The 19,331-nt window shown below is 45.9% G+C and overlaps 1 long non-coding RNA gene across 1 annotated transcript; it reads right to left on the bottom strand.

Moving 5' to 3' along the window:
* Positions 1–2,189: 2,189 nt before the first annotated feature.
* Positions 2,190–18,887, bottom strand: LOC140456965 (uncharacterized). The gene is made up of 4 exons (XR_011953283.1): positions 18,762–18,887; positions 14,859–14,987; positions 4,561–4,695; positions 2,190–2,240 (listed from the first exon to the last, which is right to left on the bottom strand). It is a non-coding gene; the product is annotated as an uncharacterized lncRNA (long non-coding RNA).
* Between the last annotated feature and the right edge of the window lie 444 nt (positions 18,888–19,331).

Below are 19,331 nucleotides of genomic sequence, written 5' to 3' on the forward strand. Positions count from 1 at the left end.
GGATAGAATACTTTCACCGGGTGTACCACAGAGATCTGTGCAGGAACCATTGAACATTAATAACTCGGATGTGAAAGCAGAAGGTATCATTAGTCGGTTTGCAGATGACATGAAAGGTGAGGGTGTTGTTCACAGTGAGGAGGATGGTCTCCGTCTGCAGTCCGATGTCGATAGGATGATAATCTAAGCAGAGTTTAGTTCTGATCGAAGTGAGGTAATACTCTGTGGGAGGTACGATAAGCGAAGTACAGACATAATAAACGGTAGGTCCTTGCGGAGTACTGAGGAATACAGGGTCCTTGGTGGACAAGTCCATCGATCCCTGAAGGTGTCAGCACAGGGAGACAGGGTGGGAAAGGCACCTCAACTGGGAGTGGGAGAGGGACCCATATCCTGGTGGGGTGAATTGCTCGAGCTGCTTGAGAGGATATAACCCAGTCTGGCAGGGGGTTGGACCTTAAATAAACGTAAGGCCAGAAAGAAGATTGAGGTTGGTGCACGAGTTAAAGACAACAATTTCAGCAGACAAGGCAGGCAAGAACATAGCAGGGAATGGGGGAGGGGGAACTGATGATTAAAGAGCATTTATTTCAATGCAAGGGGCCTGACAGCTAAGGAAGATGAACTCAGGGCATGGATTGGAACATGGGACTGGGATATTATAATTATTACAGAAACACAGCTGAGGGAGGGGCAGGACTGGCAGTTCATTGTTTCAAGGTGGAGATGCGACAGGAAGCATCGAAGGGGAGGCAAGAGAGGACGTGTGGTGGTGGGTTTTGATTGCATGATTCATCACAGCAGTACTTAGAGAGGATATTCCTGTGGGATCGCCCAGTGAAGCTATGTTAGTGGAACAGAGAAATAAGAACGGGTTATCATTCTGAAACGATTGGACTGCTGACCCCGAAAATCTGTGGCAGACTGTGGAACAAATATGTCGGAACATCTTAAATATCAACCATAATAATAGGGCTGTTATGGCACGGTTTTTGAACTTTCCAAACCTAGACTGGGACTGCCAGTGTTCAGTGTTTAAGGGAGGAATTTGGTAATTGTGTTCCAGAAAACTCCCAATCAATATGTAAATAGCCTGAAAAGACAAAGGGGCAAAACCTGACCTCCCCTTGGGAATTAAGGTAGGGAAAGGGACTGAGGTGTGAGTGGGAAAGCATTTTGCCAAAGTGACCACAGTTCTAGTAGTTTGAAAACAGCTTTGGAAAAGGACAGGCCTGGTCCACAAGTGCAAGGTATAAAATGGAGCCTGACCAATCTTGATCGTATGAGCCAGGAACTTTCAAAATGTGACTGGGGAAGGGAATTATTTACAGGGAAAGGGAAGTTTGGCAAGTGAGAATATTTTAAAAGTGAGATAAACTGATCGATCAGCACCAGTATTTTCCTGTTTGTGTGCAGGTCAATGCTGACAGCATTCGGAAACACTGGCTGTCCATTGAGGGTCTTGTCAAGGAAAAGGGGGCACATGTCAGGTATAGCCAGCTGTATCAAGGGGATCCCTGAGGATATACAGGGGCTGTTGGAATACACTTTGGGTGGAAAACAGGAATGGAGAAAGGCTAAATGAAATAGCCTCAGCAGAGAAGGAAAGGGGAATCCAAAAGTGATTGTATCAGTATATTAAGAGTGTATAAGTAACTCAGGACAAAATAGTGTCCATTAAAGATCAATGAGGCCATCGATGTGTGGAACTGCAGGATATTTGCTAAGATCCTAAACATTTTTTTCATTCCAGAACTTACTGTGGAGAAAGACTGGGGAACTCAGGGAACAGGAGTAATACATGAGACCACAATTGGAGTTCTCTGCAATTCCAGTCTCTCTGCTACAGGAAGGATGTTGTCAAACTTGAAAGGGCTCAGAAAAGATTAACAAGGTATTGCCCGGGTTGTTGGTGAATAATCTGGGGTTACTGTCACTGGAGAATCGGAGACTGAGGGGTGACCTTACAGAGGTTTAATAAACATGGGGGCCATGGATAGGGTAAGCATTCAAGGCCTTTTCCCAGAAGTTGGGGAGTCCAAAACTAGAGGGCATAAGTTTAAGGTTGGAGGTGAATGGTTTACAGAGGGACTGAAGGGACAGCTTCTTCACACACATGGTGATGGGTGTATGGAATGAGCTGAAAGAGAAAGTAATGTAGACTGACACAATTACAACATTTAAAAGTTATCTGGATGGGCATCTGAATCGTGAGGGTGTAGACGTATATGGGCCAAATGCTGGAAAAGGGAATGGATTTATTCAGATCTTCTGGTAAGCCTGCACGAGTTGGGGACTGAAGGGTCTGTTTCTATGCTGTATATCTCTATGACTTGAAAAGAGTGCATGTTATAAAAGAGGTGGTGCTGGAGGTTTTAAAACACAAAGCCGTGGCAAGTTCCAGAACCCGATTAAATGCATCACAAGGGTAGAGCTTATACAATTAATGTTAAGGCTTCGGTTAGTGTTTTAGTGCAGAGGGACCTCCGGGTTCAGGTAGATAATCCTTGAAGTTTGCATCACAGGATGGATAAAACAGTGCTTGGCATGATTGACTATTGCTCAGTCCATTGAGTGTAGGATTTGGGACGTCATGTTGAGATTGTACAGATATTGGTGAGGCCTCTTCTGCAACACTCTGTCCAGATCTGGTCGCCCAGTTATAGGGAGAATATTATTAAGCTGCAGGGGGTTCAGAAGAGATTTACCAGGATGTTGCTGGGTATGGAAGGATTGAGTTCTGAAAAATGGCTGGATAGGCTGAGTCTTTTTTCACTGGAGCCTGGACGTTGAGACATGATGCTATAAAGATTTATGGAAAAAAAATGAGGTACATAGATCAATTTAATGGTAGTTGCCTTTTCCTCAGGATGGGGGAGTCTCAAGAGGAGGGGCCACATTTTTAAGGTTAGAGGGGAGAGGTGTTCAAAAAAAAAGATATGGGGCAATTTGCTACACAGAAGATGGTTTGAGTGTGGAATGAACTTCCTGAGAAAAGGGTTGATGTGGGTACAATTACAACATTTAAAAGATATTTGGATAAACAGGTGAATAGGGAAGAGTTGGAGTGATATGGGCCAGCAACAGGCAGCTGGGAAGAGTTTAGTTTTAGATTATGGTGAGTATCAACTGAAGGGTCAGTTTCCATGCTGTATGGCGTTATGACAAGAATATGGTTTGATTCCATTATTGAAGAAAGGATCAGGGCTGGGTCCACTGATGTGCATCATCGACATAAACAATTTGGTTGAAAATATAGGAGTGATTGTGCGAAAGTTTGTTGATGATCAATTGAATGGTGTCGTGGGCAGTAAATACGGTTATCAAAGGGGATACTGACCAACTGGGCCAGTGGACCAAGGAATGAAAGATGGAGTTTAATTCAGCTGTTGGATTTTGTTAAGACAAACCAGGGAGGACTAATACAGTTAATGGAAGGGCTCTGGCCAGAGTTGTTGACCAGAGAGAGAAAGAGAGAGAGAGAGAGAGAGAGAGAGAGAGAGAGAGAGAGAGAGAGAGAAAGACCAGGGGGTGCCAGTTACATTGTTCCTCGGAAATGGCATCACAGGTGGACAGGGTGGGGAAAGCGACATTTGGCACATTTGCCGACATTGGCCAGCACTTTGTTACATACGTTGGAGATATTTGTAACATTGTCCTAAATATTTCACTTGGGCAGAGGAGGCCAAGGGGTGACTCTAAGAATGGTGAATAACCAAGGGTAGGTGAGTCCAAAACTAGAGGGTATAAACAGGAGGTGAGAGAGCAAGGATTTAAAGAGGGAGCTGAGGGGGAACATCATCCACAGAGGATGGTGCATAGACGGAATAGACTGCCTCAGGCACATGGGAGAAACAAGAACAATTACAGCATGGAAAAGACATTTGAGCAGGTACATGGAGAGGAGAAGGTTTGAAGAGCTAAGGGCCAAAGGCAGGCAAATGAGACTCATTCAGTTTAGGTAACATGGGCTGCATTGAGGAGTTGGACCACAGGTTCTGTTTCCGTGCTGTATCACTCTGTATCCAGTTAAAGAGGATTAGTGTACCATAATAAGGCATGTTGTAGACACTGAAGCAAGTTACAGCGATGGGGATGGTAGTCTGGAATGCAGTACATTTCAAATATGTGGAGGGACTATCGGGAATGGAGCAGGTTACAGGGATAACTACTGTTATAGGAGTTAAAAATGACTGAAGACACTGGTGCACAAGCCATGCCACAGATACAGTGTTGCAGAGTAATGAGTCTTAGTACAGTGTTGGAGGGAGAACGCAGAACAGAAATATCCCAGGCAGCATTCACAAACTCTCGTCGGAGACCTACTCTCCCGTCTGTTGTACTGATGCTCACTAAGACAAAACAGGACTGAATTGATAACTATGAACTCCCGATGCTGTCTCAGTGCAACATAAGTTAAAGTAGACGTGGTGATTGAGCATGGGGTGTAACTGTACTGTACTGTGCTCCCCCTCCAGCACTGTATCTATGTCATGTCTTGTTAGCGATGTTTGGAGCCCTCTCATTGCTCTCTGCTCTGTGCACTATGAGTGATCTTACCTCACTGCAGGATTTATTGAAGGCTCCAGATCTCCCTTCCCTTTGTCTCTCTGGCTGACCAACCATCTTCAATGAGGTGATGGATGAGACACACAGCAGTTGGGAAGTCTATTGAGTCAGTAACTTCTTGAGTACCTACAGGAGACAGAGAGATAGACAGAATGGGAAATTAGACTGATGCAGTGAGGGTTACACAAGGAGAATGGAAATGAGCCCAAACAGATATCTGGAAAATCCCAAACTCCATCCCAGGCCGGTGCTGTTGCGTCTCTCTGGAGTGGAGAATTCTGTTAGCTCAGGATCTAGAGTAGCTGCAAGAGTGAGAGACGCTGACAGAGGCAGCAATTAGACCCACACAGTGAGGGATACCACATGGAGAGAGACTAAGTGATATCACTGGATTGCTGGAAGACTTCAGGATCACACAGTCATGTTAGAAGAATGGGTTTAGCTTCATGTATCAGTGCTCAGGGATTAGCAACCAGTGAGCAGGTGAAGTGATGGTGTAATAACATTATTGTTAGGATATTTGTCCAAAACCTCAGCTAATGTTCAGGAGAGGCAGGTTTGAATCCCACCATAACATATGGTGGAATTTAAAATCAATAATTTTAAAAATAGCAATGAACAACCGATAAACAAATATGAAACCATTGCTGATGTACAAAAATCACAATCCCTTCGATTAGATTCCCTACAGTGTGGAAACAGGCCTTTCGACACAAGAGTAGCCCACTCAGACCCATCTCCCTCGACCTAACACTATGGGCAATTTAGCATGGCCAATTCGCCTGACCTGCGCGTCCTTGGACTGTGAGAGGAAACCGGAGCATCCAGAGGCAATTCACGTTGACACGTGGAGAATGTGCAAACTCCACACAGTCACCCGCGGCTGGAATCGAACCTGGGACCCTGGTGCTGTGAGGCAGGAGTGCTAATCACTGAGCCACCGTGCCACCCACTTGCCCTTTCAACAACGAGATCTGATCATCCTCACGTGGTCTGCATGACATACCCACAGCAAAGTGTTTGCCTCTCAATGGTCCTCTGAAATGGCCAAGCAAGCTACTCAGCTCACGGGCAGCTAGGGATAGGCAATAAAGGCTAGTCAGCCAGAGACACCCACATCCCCTACCTGATTTATAAAAAAATCCAATAGGATGGTCCCACTGGAACCGTGATGGGACCAGTGTCCTGGCCAATCATGACAGTAGGTTTATGGACAGGGCTTTAAACTGACAGAGAGGATGCAGGGACAGGGTCCAGGTGAAAGGAGCTTTACAAATTCAAAGAGAAAAGGTGAAGCATCGGAACAGTATGGGGATGTGACTGAAGGTAATTAAAAAGGAACACGATGGGACAGCGATTAACTAAAACTGTACTTCAGTGAATAGGTTTGTGACAGGAAATTGTGGGAGAGTAAATTATGTTTTTTTTTCAATGGACGACGTCTTATCAATAAGGTAGATGGATTTGTGACACTGAGATAAAAGAGGTTTAGATAACAGAGAGACATTGTTACAGGGTGAACAAAAGGTGGACATAAATATTCAATGGATCACAACCTTGCGGAAACTCAGGCAAAATGGGAAACACTAACAATAATGGATAACAAAGGCATCACAGAGAAAGCATTTGGTCTCAGATCATGAAGTAGAATCAGTCTGAATGCAAATTCTGGCTACTACTTGCCAAGGACACAAGCAGCAGAATAGTTTTAGCCACCAAAAAGCATTCCGTTGCTCATCACTGCATTGCACAGGAACTCATTGGAATTTTTTAACAAACACATTGTGATAATTTTGGGAAACATCAATATTAAAAATGTGGGACAGTCACACTGGCAAGAGTGATATTGGAAGAGGAGTTCAGAGAATTAGTTTTCAGTGTTTCTTTGATTAACAAATTGTGCAACTGGCAAGGGACGTAACTATCTCAGAGCGACCATTGTGTGATGAAACTTCGTGAATGAGTAATGACACCTGGAGAGATCCTCTGTGAAATTGTGATAAAGTGCAGTTTAAAGAAATATAAAGTTTTAAAGTGAATCACAGAAAGGACAAGCTACAAGCAGAAACAAAAATAACCAATGACATGAGTTGGAGAGGAGAACAGACCAAGGTAAATAGGCTAAACAGACTGAAATATGTGTCTGTCAATGAACAGTGGAAAACATTAGAAGGAGCAGTGTAAAACACTCAACAAAAGGACATTCCATTGAAACAGACAAATCCTTACCAAGAAATCCCCATCGGTCCCTCACTCAAGTAAAAAGGATCATATCAGATTATCGGGCTTGGAGGATCACCAAAAAGTACTTAAAATCCTGAAGTGAGAGAAAGTTTTACAAGTAAGTTTTAAAGGGATTGCAAAGAGTCTGCTCGCAGGAGGAGGTCAGATGGAAGAGGGAATAATTGTCAAGGTTTTATGTCACAAAAGGAACTGGGAGAGCTGAAGGTGCTGGAGGTGGTGAGAGTGTTACAGAGAGGGGTCAGGGTCTGAACGGTGTAACAAAGCCAGTACAGATTGCTGCAGCTGGAGGTGTTTACAGAGGTAGGGAGGGATATATGTATTTTTATTTATTCATTCATGGGACAAGGATGTCACTGTGGGACCAACATTTTTTGCCCCACTGCTAATTACCCAGAGTATAGCACAGAGTCAGCCATATTGCTGTGGGTCTGGTGTCACGTGCAGGCCAGACCAGGTTAGAATGTCAGATGTCCTTCCCTAAAGGACGTAAGTGAACCAGATGAGTACTTTCTACTGGTCAACAATGCTTTTATGGTGGCCTCACCAATGTCCTGTACAGCCACAACATGACATCCCAACTTCTACTCTCAATGCTCTACCCAAAGAAGGTAACCACCCCAAACGCCTGCTTCACCAACCTGTCTACCTGTGACACCACTTACAAAGAACTGTCGACCTGCATCCCTGGGTCTCTGACTGACAACACTACCCAGGGCCCGAACATTAACTGTACAAACCCACCCTGGTTTGTTTCACCAAAATGGAACACCTCACCTTTATCTAATTAAACTCCATCTGCTATTCTTCAGCCCACTATCCCAGTGTACTATTTGAACTGTTGTATCACAGATAACTTTCTTCACTGTCCACTTTACCAACAATTTCAGTGTCACTCAAAAAAGTTACTTCCCACAAAACCAATATTCCCATCCGAACCATTTATCCAAATGACAAACAACAGGGGACCCACTCCACCGCTGGTCACATGTCTCCAGTCAGAAAGGCAACATGTCTCCCATCACCCTCTGTCTCCTACCATCAAGCCCAATTTTGTATCCAGTTGACTCGCTCCTCCTGAATACCATATCCTTTTACATTGATCTGAGCTTATTACCCAGTTTACCATACAGAACGTAGAACACAGAACAGTACAGCACAAGACGCTTCGGCCATGATGCCATGCCCATCTTTTACCTGACTGGAAGATCAAACTAACTTACATACCCTTCATTTTGCCGATCCAAGAGTCTGTTAAAGTGTCCCATTACACCCACCCACCACTCTCTGTGTAAAGAACCTCCATCTGAGATCTCCCCTTACCCATCCTCCAATCACCTTACAATTATGCCCCCTTGTACCATGTATGCCATGGGATAAAGACGTCTATCACTGTTCACTCTTTCTTTGCCTCACACCATCTTGTTCACCTCTACCAAATCACACCACACTCTTCTTCACTCCAATGAGAAAAGCCTTAGCTCCCTCAACCTTTCTTCATAAGACATGCCCTCCAGTCCAGGTAGCATCCTGGTAAATCTCCTCTTTACCCTCTATAAAGCTTCCACATCCTTCCGATAATGAAGGGATCAAAACTGAACACAATATTCTAATTGGGATCGAAACAGGACTGTACAGAGCTGCAGCATAACCTCATGCCTTTAAAACTCAATCCCCCAGCTAATGAAAGCCAATACAACATATTCTTTCTTAACAACACTATAAGTTTGGTGGCAAATTTGATGGATCTCTGGTCATGAAATCCAAGATCCATCTGTTCCTCCCCACTATTCAGTATTCTGCCTTTACCCCTGTATTCTGCATTCAAGTCTCACCTTCCAGAATACATCACTTCACACTTTTCCAGATTTGACTTCATCTGCCACTTCTCTGGCCAGCTCTACATCCTGTCAATGTCCCATTGCAACCTCCAGCAGACATCCACACTATTCACCACTCCACCCACCTTCATGTCATTGGCAAACCTACTTACCCACTCTTCCACTCACACATCCAAGTCATTCATAAAATCACTAAGAGCAGAGATTTTTTGACCTCTCCCTGCAGAAAACCACTGGTCACTGAGCTCCAGGCTGAATGATTTCCATCTGTCATCGCCCTCTGTCTTCTAAGGACCAGGATTTCTGTATCCAGACAGGCAGGTTTCCCTGTCTCCCACGCTCTGTACTTTCTCAATGAGCCATAAATGTGTTTTGTCACATTCTCAAAGGATTCAATAAGATTTGTGAGGCATGACCTGTCCCTTACAAAGTCATGATGACTTCCTCTAATCAAACTATGGTTTTCCAAGGAATCATAAATCCTGTCTCCCAGAGTCCTCTCCAATAATCTGCACATCACAGACAGAAGACTGACAGGTCTGTGATTCCCAGGATTATCTCTATTCCCTTTCTTGAACAACGCATGGCTGATTCACCTAACCTGCACATCTTTGGGCTGTGGGGGGAAACCGGAGCACCCGTCGGAAACTCACACAGACATGGAGAGAATGTGCAAACTCCACGCAGACAGTCGCATGGGGCTGGAATTGAAATCGTGTCCCTGGTGCTGTGAGGCAGCAGTGCTAACCACTGAGCCACCGTGCTGGCCCATGTAACTCTCTAGAGCCCTGCTTCTGATCCTTGGTTCCTCAAGCTTAAATTAGCTTCCTTCTTCCTCTTGACTAGATGTTCTCCATCCCCTGGAACCATGTCAAATGCTTTGCTGTAGACAACGCTGACTGCGCTGCCTTCATTTATCGCTTGGTCAACTCCTCGAAGAGTCAATCCAGTTTGTGAAACACGGTTTCCCACTCACAAAGCCATGCTGACTATCTCTAATCAGCCCTTGCCTTTCCAAATATATGTAACTCCTTTCTCTCAGAATCTCCTCCAACAACTTACCTAGCACTGGGCTCACTGGGCTGTGATTTCCTGGCTACTCACTGCAGACCTTAAGTGATGGAACAGCATTAGCCACCCTCCAGTCTTCCGGTAGCTCATTGTGTGTATTGATAAAATAAATATATGTTAGGAACACTGCAATCTCTTCCCCAGATTCCCAAAATATTCTAGGATCGACCTAATAAGCGACTGAGGATTGATCTACCTTTATTTGTTTTCAGATTCCAACACTTTTTTTTCCTTTGTTGAGGATTCTTTCCAAGACATCACTATTTATTTCCCCAACTTCCTGAGCTTCCATGTCTTTCTCCACAGTAAATTCTGACAACACTATTTTGTCTAATATCTCACCCACCTCCGGACAGTTAAGGTGCCCTATTCTTTACCAAATTACTCTTTAGCCCTTATTGAAACTTGTATAAAGTTTTCTGAAAATTCAAATAAATCGTATCTTCAGTCCAACCACTCCTACACCCGTATCTACTCTGCCATTTATATTCACAACAATAAAAATAAAATCCAACAGGCTCAAAAACACATCCTCTTTTTTATTAAAAGTGTTTCTAAGGGTCCAGTTGTTGTTCATTGACATATCCTTTCAAACATATTTCAGCTCCTGACCTACTATAGGCTAACACTGTTTGGTTTCAGACTGGCAGCAGAAAGGGTTATGGGAGTTCATGTTTATCTGAAAAAGGTAGCTTACAGTTTCAACAGGTAATAGATGTTTTGGAAATAAGCAGGGTCGTGGGGACTGAAGGACATTATGGAGATAGGGAGTGATGTAGGGACTGTATGAGATTATGGACACAGAGAGTGCAGTGGTGACTGAAGAACATTATGGAGATAGGGAGTGATGTGGGGCCTGAAAGGGGCCAAAGAGACCTGCAGGGCTGTTGGGCCTAAAGGAGGTTGTACAGATCAAGAGGATCATGGGGATTGAAGGAGGTTACTCTGAACGGGAGGGTCATTGGGTCAGGATGAGATTATGGAGATAGGGAGGGTCGTGGGGCCTTTTGGAGGTTATGGAGTTAGGGAGGTTTGTGGGGAATGATTCAGGTTACATGGATAGGAAGAGTCGTGGGGACTGAAGGAGTTTATGGAGAGAGGGAGGGCTGTGGGGACTGAAGGAGGTTATATAGATAGTAAGTTTATAGAGAAGCACAGGAAAGAAGAGCAGGTATTGGCCATTTGACCACAGAGTCGGTCCCACCATTCAATATGATCACGACTGATCATTTAACCCAGTACAGTATTCCTGCTTTCACACCTTACTCTGATATTATAGTGACTACTGGCATTTAGTGATACAGTGGGCTGTAGTAACTGGGACGGGGGTATGGGGGGTGGTGTTGTCGTACAGAGATAGGGAGGGTTGTGGAAGCTGGGACAGGTGACAGATACAGGGTGGGTTTTAGGAATGGAAGGACTTTACAGGGATTTGGCGGAATGCGGCGATGGGACGTGGTAACAATCACAGGGAGGATTTTGGGAGCTCGATCTGAGACGGGTCCAGCTGAGAACAGAAGTGAGTCAAACAGTCAGGGCAGGCAGGGACAAGGTAGGACTAATAAATTAAACTGCATTTATTTCAATGCAAGGGGCCTAACAGGGAAGGCAGATTAACTCAGGGCATGTTTAGGAACATGGGACTGGGATCTCATAGCAATTACAGAAACATGGCTCAGGGATGGGCAGGACTGGCAGCTTAATGTTCCCGGATACAAATGCTACAGGAAGGATAGAAAGGGAGGCAAGAGAGGAGGGGGAGTGACATTTTTGATAAGGGATAGCATTACAGCTGTGCTGAGGGAGGATATTCCCAGAAATACATCAGGGAAGTTATTTGGTGGAACTGAGAAATAAGAAAGGGATGATCACCTTATTAGGATTGTATTATAGACCCCACAGTAGTCAAAGGGAAATTGCCAAACAAACTTGTAAGGAGATCTCAGTTATCTGTAAGAATAATAGGGTAGATATGGTAGGGGATTTTAACTTTCCAAACATTGACTGGGACTGCCACAGTGTAAAGGTTTAGATGGAGAGGAATTTGTTAAGTGTGTACAAGACAATTTTCTGATTCAGTATGTGGGTGTATCAACTAGAGAAGGTGCAAAACTTGACCTAAACTGAGGAAATAAGGCAGGGCAGGTGAGTGAGGGGTCAGTGGGGGAGCACTTTGGGACCAGCGACCATAATTCTATTCATTTTAAAATAGTGATGGAAAAGGATAGACCAGATCTAAAAGTTGAAGTTCTAAATTGGATAAAGGCCCATTTTGACGTATTAGGCAAGAACTTTTGAAAGCTGATTGGAGGCAGATGTTCGCAGGTAAAGGGACGGATGGAAAATGGGAAGCCTTCAGAAGTGAGATAATGAGAATCCAGAGAAAGCATATTCCTGTCAGGGTGAAAGGGAATGCTGGTAGGTATAGCGAATTCTGGATGACTAAAGAAATTGAGGGTTTGGTTCAGAAAAAGAAGGAAGCACATGTCGGGTATAGACAGGATAGATCGAGTGAGTCCTTAGAGTATAAAGGAAGTTGGAGTATACTAAAGAGGTAAATCAGGAGGGCAAAAAGGGGACATGAGATAGCTTTGGCAAATAGAAGTAAAGAGAATCCAAAGGGTTTTTACAAATATATTAAGGACAAAGGGTAACTAGGGAGAGAATAGGGCCCCTGAAAGGTCAGCAAGGCGGCCTTTGAGTGGAGCCACAGAAAATGGGAGAGACACTAAATTAATATTTTGCATCAGTATTTACTGTGGAAAAGGATATGAAAGATATAGACTGTAGGGAAATCGATGGTGACATCTTGCAAAATGTTCAGATACAGAGGAAGAAGTGCTGGATGTCTTGGAACGGTTAAAGGTGGATAACCCCCCAGGACCTGATCAGGTGTACCCGAGAGATCTGTGGGAAGCTGGAGAAGTGATTGCTGGGCCTCTTGCTGAGATATTTGTATCATCAATAATCACAGGTGAGGTGCCGGAAGACTGGAGGTTGGCTAACGTGGTGCCACTGTTTAAGAATGGTGGTAAAGAAAAGCCAGGGAACTATAGACCGGTGAGCCTGAACTCAGTGGTGGGCAGGTTGTTGGAGGGAATCCTGAGGGACAAGATGTACATGTAGTTGGAAAGGCAAGGACTGATTATGGATAGTCAACATGGCTTTGTGCGTGGGAAATCATGTCCCACACACTCGAGTGAGTTTTTTGAAGAAGTAGCAAAGAAGATTGATGAGGGCAGAGTGATAGATGTGATCTATATGGACTTCAGTAAGGCATTCGACAAGGTTCCCCATGGGAGACTGATTAGCAAGGTTAGATCTCATGGAATACAGGGAAAACTAGCCATTTGGATACAGAACTGGCTCAAAAGTAAAAGACAGAGAGTGGTGGTGGAGGGTTGTTTTTCAGACTGGAGGCCTGTGACCAGTGGAGTGTCACAAGGATCAGTGCTGGGCCCTCTACTTTTTGCCATTTATATAAATGATTTGGATGAGAGCATAAGAGGTACAGTTTGCAGATGACACCAAAATTGGAGGTGTAGTGGACAGCGAAGAGGGTTACAACAGGATCTGGACCAGACGGGACAATGGGCTAACTGGCAGATGGAGTTTAATTCAGATAAATGCGAGGTGCTGCATTTTCGAAAAGCAAATCTTTGCAGGACTTATACACGTAATGGTAAGGTCCTAGGGAGTGTTGTTGAACAAAGAGACCTTGGAGTGCAGATTCATAGCTCCTTGAAAGTGGAATCGCAGATAGATAAGAGTGAAGGCGGCGTTTGGTATGCATTCCTTTATTGGTCAGAGTATTGAGTCCAGGAGTTGGGAGGTCATGTTGCGGCTGTACAGCACATTGATTAGGCCACTGTTGGAATATTTTGTGCAATTCTGGTCTCCTTCCTATCAGAAAAATTTTGTGACACTTGAAAGGGTTCAGAAAAGATTTACAAGAATGTTGCCAAGGTTGGAGGATTTGAGCTACAGGGAGAGGCTGAACAGGCTGGGGCTGTGGCGTCGGAGGCTGAGGGGTGACCTTACAGAGGTTTACAAAATTATGAGGGACATGGATAGGATAAACAGACAAAGTCTTTTCCCTGGGCTCGGGGAGTCCAGAACTAGAAGATATAGGTTTAGGGTGAGAGGGGAAAGATAAAAGGGACAACTTTTTCAAGCAGAGGGTGGTACATGTATGGAACCAGCTGCCAGAGGATGTGGTGGAGGCTGATACAACTGCAATATTTAAGAGGCATTTGGATGGGTATAGGAATGGGAAGGGTGTGGAGGGATATGGGCCGGGTGCTGGCCTGTGGGACTAGATTGGGTTGGGATATCTGGTCGGCATTGACAGGTTGGATCGAAGGGTCTGTTTCCGTGCTGTACACCTCTATGACTCCATCATTCATGGCGGTTATAGAAATAAACTGTGTGGGCGCGTCTGGAGGAGGTTAAAGGCATAAAGGTTTGTAGTTATCGAAGGAAATTACATCAGTCGGGACCAGCAGAGTTTACAGAGACTGAGTGCATTTCAGAAACAGGAAGAGTTCATAGTCATCATTAGAAATGCAGAAACTAATTTATGAGAGAAGCAGGGTCACTCTGCACTGTGCCCAGAGACAAGGAGGAGTCTAACAGCTGGAGGAGGTTACTGAGGTACAGAGCTTTTTTGTTGTCGTGACGGGAAGATTACAGAGATCATGAAGATAGTAGGAGTTCAAAAAAGTCACAAAGACAGGGAGGTTTTTCAGGTCTGGAAAGGACTACACTGACCAGGATGGCTTAAGGAACTGAAGAGTTGTTTTTTCTTCAGTTAAGGAGAGATGTGACAGAACCCGGGATTCAAGGCAAAAGCAGAAACTTGGAGAGTTGTCGTGGTAGGAAGAGCTGACAGGGATAGGCAGGATTGTAGGGGCAGATAGAGAGCGGGGAAGTGGTATCAATGAAACAGACAATGGAGAAACTGACAGACATAGGGAGGGTTCTGTGGAACAGATGAATTTACAGACAAGATGGTGATAATGAAGCCTGAGAATTTTCTCATGTTCCTTGCCCAGCATTGTTCCTACATCATGCCCTCAGGGTCTGAATTAAAGTCCACTAACTCCTCCCTGTGCTGTTTACTGTGAGTGATCTTACCGGCTGCAGGATTTACTGAAGGCTCCAGATCTCTCTCTGCATCGCTCTCTGGCTGACCAATTGTCTTCAATGTGGTGATGTACGAGACAGGAATTGGGAATTCTGCTGAGTCAGGGACATCAGGAATACCTACAGGAGACAGAGAAATAAGAAAGAATGGAAAATTACACTGATGCAATGAATGTTACACATGGAGAATGGCATTGAATCCCACAGAGATCTGGAAATTCCTAATGTCCATTCCTGGCCTGTTCCGCTGCGTCCCTCTGGAGTGGAGAATGCTGTTGGCTCAGGATCTGGAGTAGCTGCAAGAGCGAGAGACACTGACAGAGGCAGCAATTAGACCCAAAAGTAAGGGATATCACATGGAGAGAGACAGTGATATCAGCAGAGTGCAGGAATGTATCAGGATCACACAATGGTATCATCAGAAGTGGTTCTGACCAGTGAGCACTGCTACCAGTACTCAGGGAGGACTGAGCTATTTTATTGGGATAGGCTCCTCTGGTACCAGGATTATGCAGTGTGCTATAAACGGACACAGATGAGGAGCGGGACAGGTCTGAGGTGAATGGAAATTCCCAAGTCCAAAGAGAAAGGTTGAAATATTGGAACACCATGGAGATGTGGATGAAGACCAACAGAAAGAAACAGTAAGGGACTGAGTTTAATTAAAATACTACATTGTCAAATAGATTTGTGACAGGAAATTATTGGTTAACATAAAGTAAATGCCATTTCTGCCCCTCACAATTCCTCACACACCACAAATGACATCACTTCCGCCCTTCACATCATCGCTGATGTCACACACTCAGTGACTTCCATGCCCCCGCCCCCACTGCCGTGTTTGCCCCCACCAATGCCGCGCACTTGCATTCTGCTGACAACCCCCCCAGGTCCCACGTCACATCCCTGCCCCCCAGAACCCTGAGGGGAACCCCACCCCTGCTCATGACTCCATCCCCATTCCCCCTAACACCACACCCACTCCAGTTACAGGCTCCGTCGCCTCCCCCAGCTCCACACCTACGCCTGGTCCCAGCTCCCAGCCCTGCCGAGTTTTCACCATTCCCCCTGACCTCCCCCTCACTGAGGACGAATGACCAGTCCTCAGCAAAGGCCTCACCTTTATCCCCCTCCGTCCACACATCAATGAATTTAATACACACCGTGACATCGAACACCTCTTCCACCACCTCCGCCTCAGAGCTTACTTTTACAATGAAGACTCCCGCCTATTTTCTGAGGACCCCTTTGCCGGCCTCCAATACACTCCATCCACCTGGACACCCCGCACTGGCCTATTACCTGCCTTCGATTTCTTCATTTCCAACTTCCTCCGAGACATTAACCACCTCAACCTATCTACCCCCTCCCCCACTCCAACCTCTCACCCTCACAACGTGCAGCCCTCCAATCCCTCTGCTCCAATCCCAACCTCACCATCTAACCAGCAGATAAAGGGGGCTCAGTGGTAGACTGGCGCACTGACCTCTACACCACGGAAGCCAAACGCCAACTCGAGGACACCTCTTCCTACTGCTCCCTCGACCATGACCCCACCCCCCATCACCAAACCATCATCTCCCAGACCATACAGAACCTCATCACCTCAGGAGATCTCCCACCCACAGCTTCCAACCTCATTGTCCGGGATCCCCCACTGCCCGGTTCTACCTCCTTCCCAAGATCCACAAGCCTGACCACCCTGGCCGACCCATTGTCTCAGCATGCTCCTACCCCACTGAACTCATGTCTGCCTACCTCGACATTGTCCTATCCCCCCAGTCCAGAAACTACCCACATTCATTCGAGACACCACTCACACCTTCCACTCCTCCAAGACTTCCGTTTCCCCAGCCCCCAATGCCTCATCTTCACCATGGATATCCAATCCCTCTACACCTCCATCCACAATAACCAGGACCTCCAAGCCCTCCATTTCTTCATCTCCCAACGTCCACATCAGTACCCTTCCACCGATACTCTCATTCGTTTGGCTGAACTTGTCCTCACCCTTAACACATTTTCCTTCAAATCCTCCCACTTCCTCCAGACCAAAGGGGTACCCATAGGCACCAGTATGGGACCCATTTATGCCTGTCTCTTTGTTGACTACGTAGAACAGTCCATCTTTCGTAGTTACAATGGCACCACTCCCCACCTCTTCCTCCGCAACATTGATGACTGCATTGGCACCACCTCATGCTCCCTCGAGGAGTTTGAGCAATTCATCAACTTCACCAACGTTCCACCCTGACCTTAAATTTACCTGGACCATCACTGACACCTCCCTCCCCTTCCTGGACCTCTCCATCCCCATTAATGACAACTGACTTGACACCAACATTTTTTACAAACCTACCAACTCCCACAGCTACCTAGATTACATATCTTCCCACCCGACCGCCTACAAAATTCCCAACCCCTATTCCCCGTTCTTCCGCCTCCACCGTACCTGCTTCCAGGTGGGCCAGTTCCACCACAGAACACACCAGATGGCCTCCTTCTTTAGAGATCGGAATTTCCCTTTCCATGTGGTAAAAGATGCCCTCCAACATCCACATCCCGCACCTCCGCCTTTAAACCCCACTCCTCCAACCGTAACAAGGACAGAACACCCCGGTGCTCACCTTCCACCCTACCAACCTTCACATAAACCAAATCATCCGCCGCCATTTATGCTACCTCCAAACGGACCCCACCATCAGTGATATATTTCCCTCCCCAACCCTCTCCACTTTCCGCAAAGACCATTCCCTTCGTGACTACCTGGTCGGTTCCACGCCCCCCAAAAACCCACCCTCCCTTCCTGGCACCTTCTTATGCCACTGCAGGAATTGCAAAACCTGCGCCCACACCTCTCCCCTCACCACCATCCAAGGCCCCAAAGGAGCCTTCCACATCCCTTGCTCCCGATGCGGTCTCCTCTACATTGGGGAGACTGGACACCTCCTAACAGAGCACTTTAGGGAACATCTCTGGTACACCCGCACCAATCAACCCCACCACCACTTCCTCACCACCCGACGCCTGGAGGAAGAACGCCTCATCTTCCGCCTCGGAACACTTCAACCCCAGGGCATCAATGTGGACTTCACCAGTTTCCTCATTTCCCCTTCCCCCATCTCACCCCACCTCCAGCCTTCCAGCTCAGCCCCGCCCTCATGACCTGTCCTAATGGCCTATCTCCCTTCCCACCTATCCATTCCACCCTCCACTCTGACCTATCACCCCCATTCACCCATTGTACTCTTTACTACCTTCCCCCATCCTCCACTCTGACCTATCACCTTCTTCCCCACCCCATTCACCTATTGTACTCTTTGCTACTTTCTCCCCATCCCCACCCCCCTCTCATTTATCTCCCCACTCTGCAGGCACCCGGCCTCTGTTCCTGATGAAGGGCTTTTGCCCGAAACATCGATTTTCCTGCTCCTCGGATGCTGCCTGACCTGCCGTGCTTTTCCAGCACCACTGTAATCTAGACTCTGGTTTCCAGCATCTGCAGTCCTTGTTTTTACCGTACTAGAGGAGGAGACTACCGAGATAAGGCATGTTGGAGACACTGAACCAAGTTACCGGGATAGGGATGGTAGTCTGGAATGCAGTACATTTCAAATATGTGGAGGGACTATCGGGAAGAGCAGGAGGTTACAGAGATAGGATCGGTCATAGGAATTAAAAATTATTGAAGACACTGGACCACAAGACATGCCACAGATATACTGTTGTAGTGAGTTTTAATATAACAGAACTTACATTGGGGTGGTGATTGAGCCTGGGGTGTGTGTGTATGTACTGTGCTCCCCTCCAGTACTGTATCAGTGTCATGTTGTGTTAACAGATGTTTGAAGCCCTCTCATTGTTCTTTGCTCTGTGCACTGTGGGTGACCTTACCTCACTACAGGATTTATTGAAGGCTCCAGATCTCCTTTCCCTTTGTCTCTCTCTGGCAGACCAACTGCATTCAATGAGGTGATGGACGATCCACCCAGCAGCTGGGAAGGCTATTGAGTCAGGACTTTCCTGAGTACTGACAGGAGACAGAGAAATAGATAGAATGGGAAATTAAACAGATGCAGTGAGGGTTACACATGGAGAATGGCACTGAGTTCCACAGAGATCTGGAAAATGGAGCGAAATTAAGTAATAGTCCCAGATTGCTGGAAGATGTCAGGATCACACAATTGTGTCAGTAGAATGGGTTTAGCTTCATGATGCCCTGGTATCAGTGCTCAGGGATGAGCACCCAGGGAGCAGGTGAAGTAATGGCCTAGTGGTATTATTGTGAGTGAATGCATCCAAAACCTCAGCTAATGTTCAGGGGAGGCAGGATTGAATCCCACCATCTGAAAAGGAGACAAGTGAAATCAATAATTTTAAAAATAATAATTAACAGTCCACAAATATATATGAAACCATTACTGATGTACGACAAATCCAAACACTTGTCCTTTTGAGAAGGAC

This window comes from Chiloscyllium punctatum, chromosome 31 (assembly GCF_047496795.1).
Source record: "Chiloscyllium punctatum isolate Juve2018m chromosome 31, sChiPun1.3, whole genome shotgun sequence".
NCBI classification, from domain to species: Eukaryota; Metazoa; Chordata; class Chondrichthyes; order Orectolobiformes; family Hemiscylliidae; genus Chiloscyllium; species Chiloscyllium punctatum.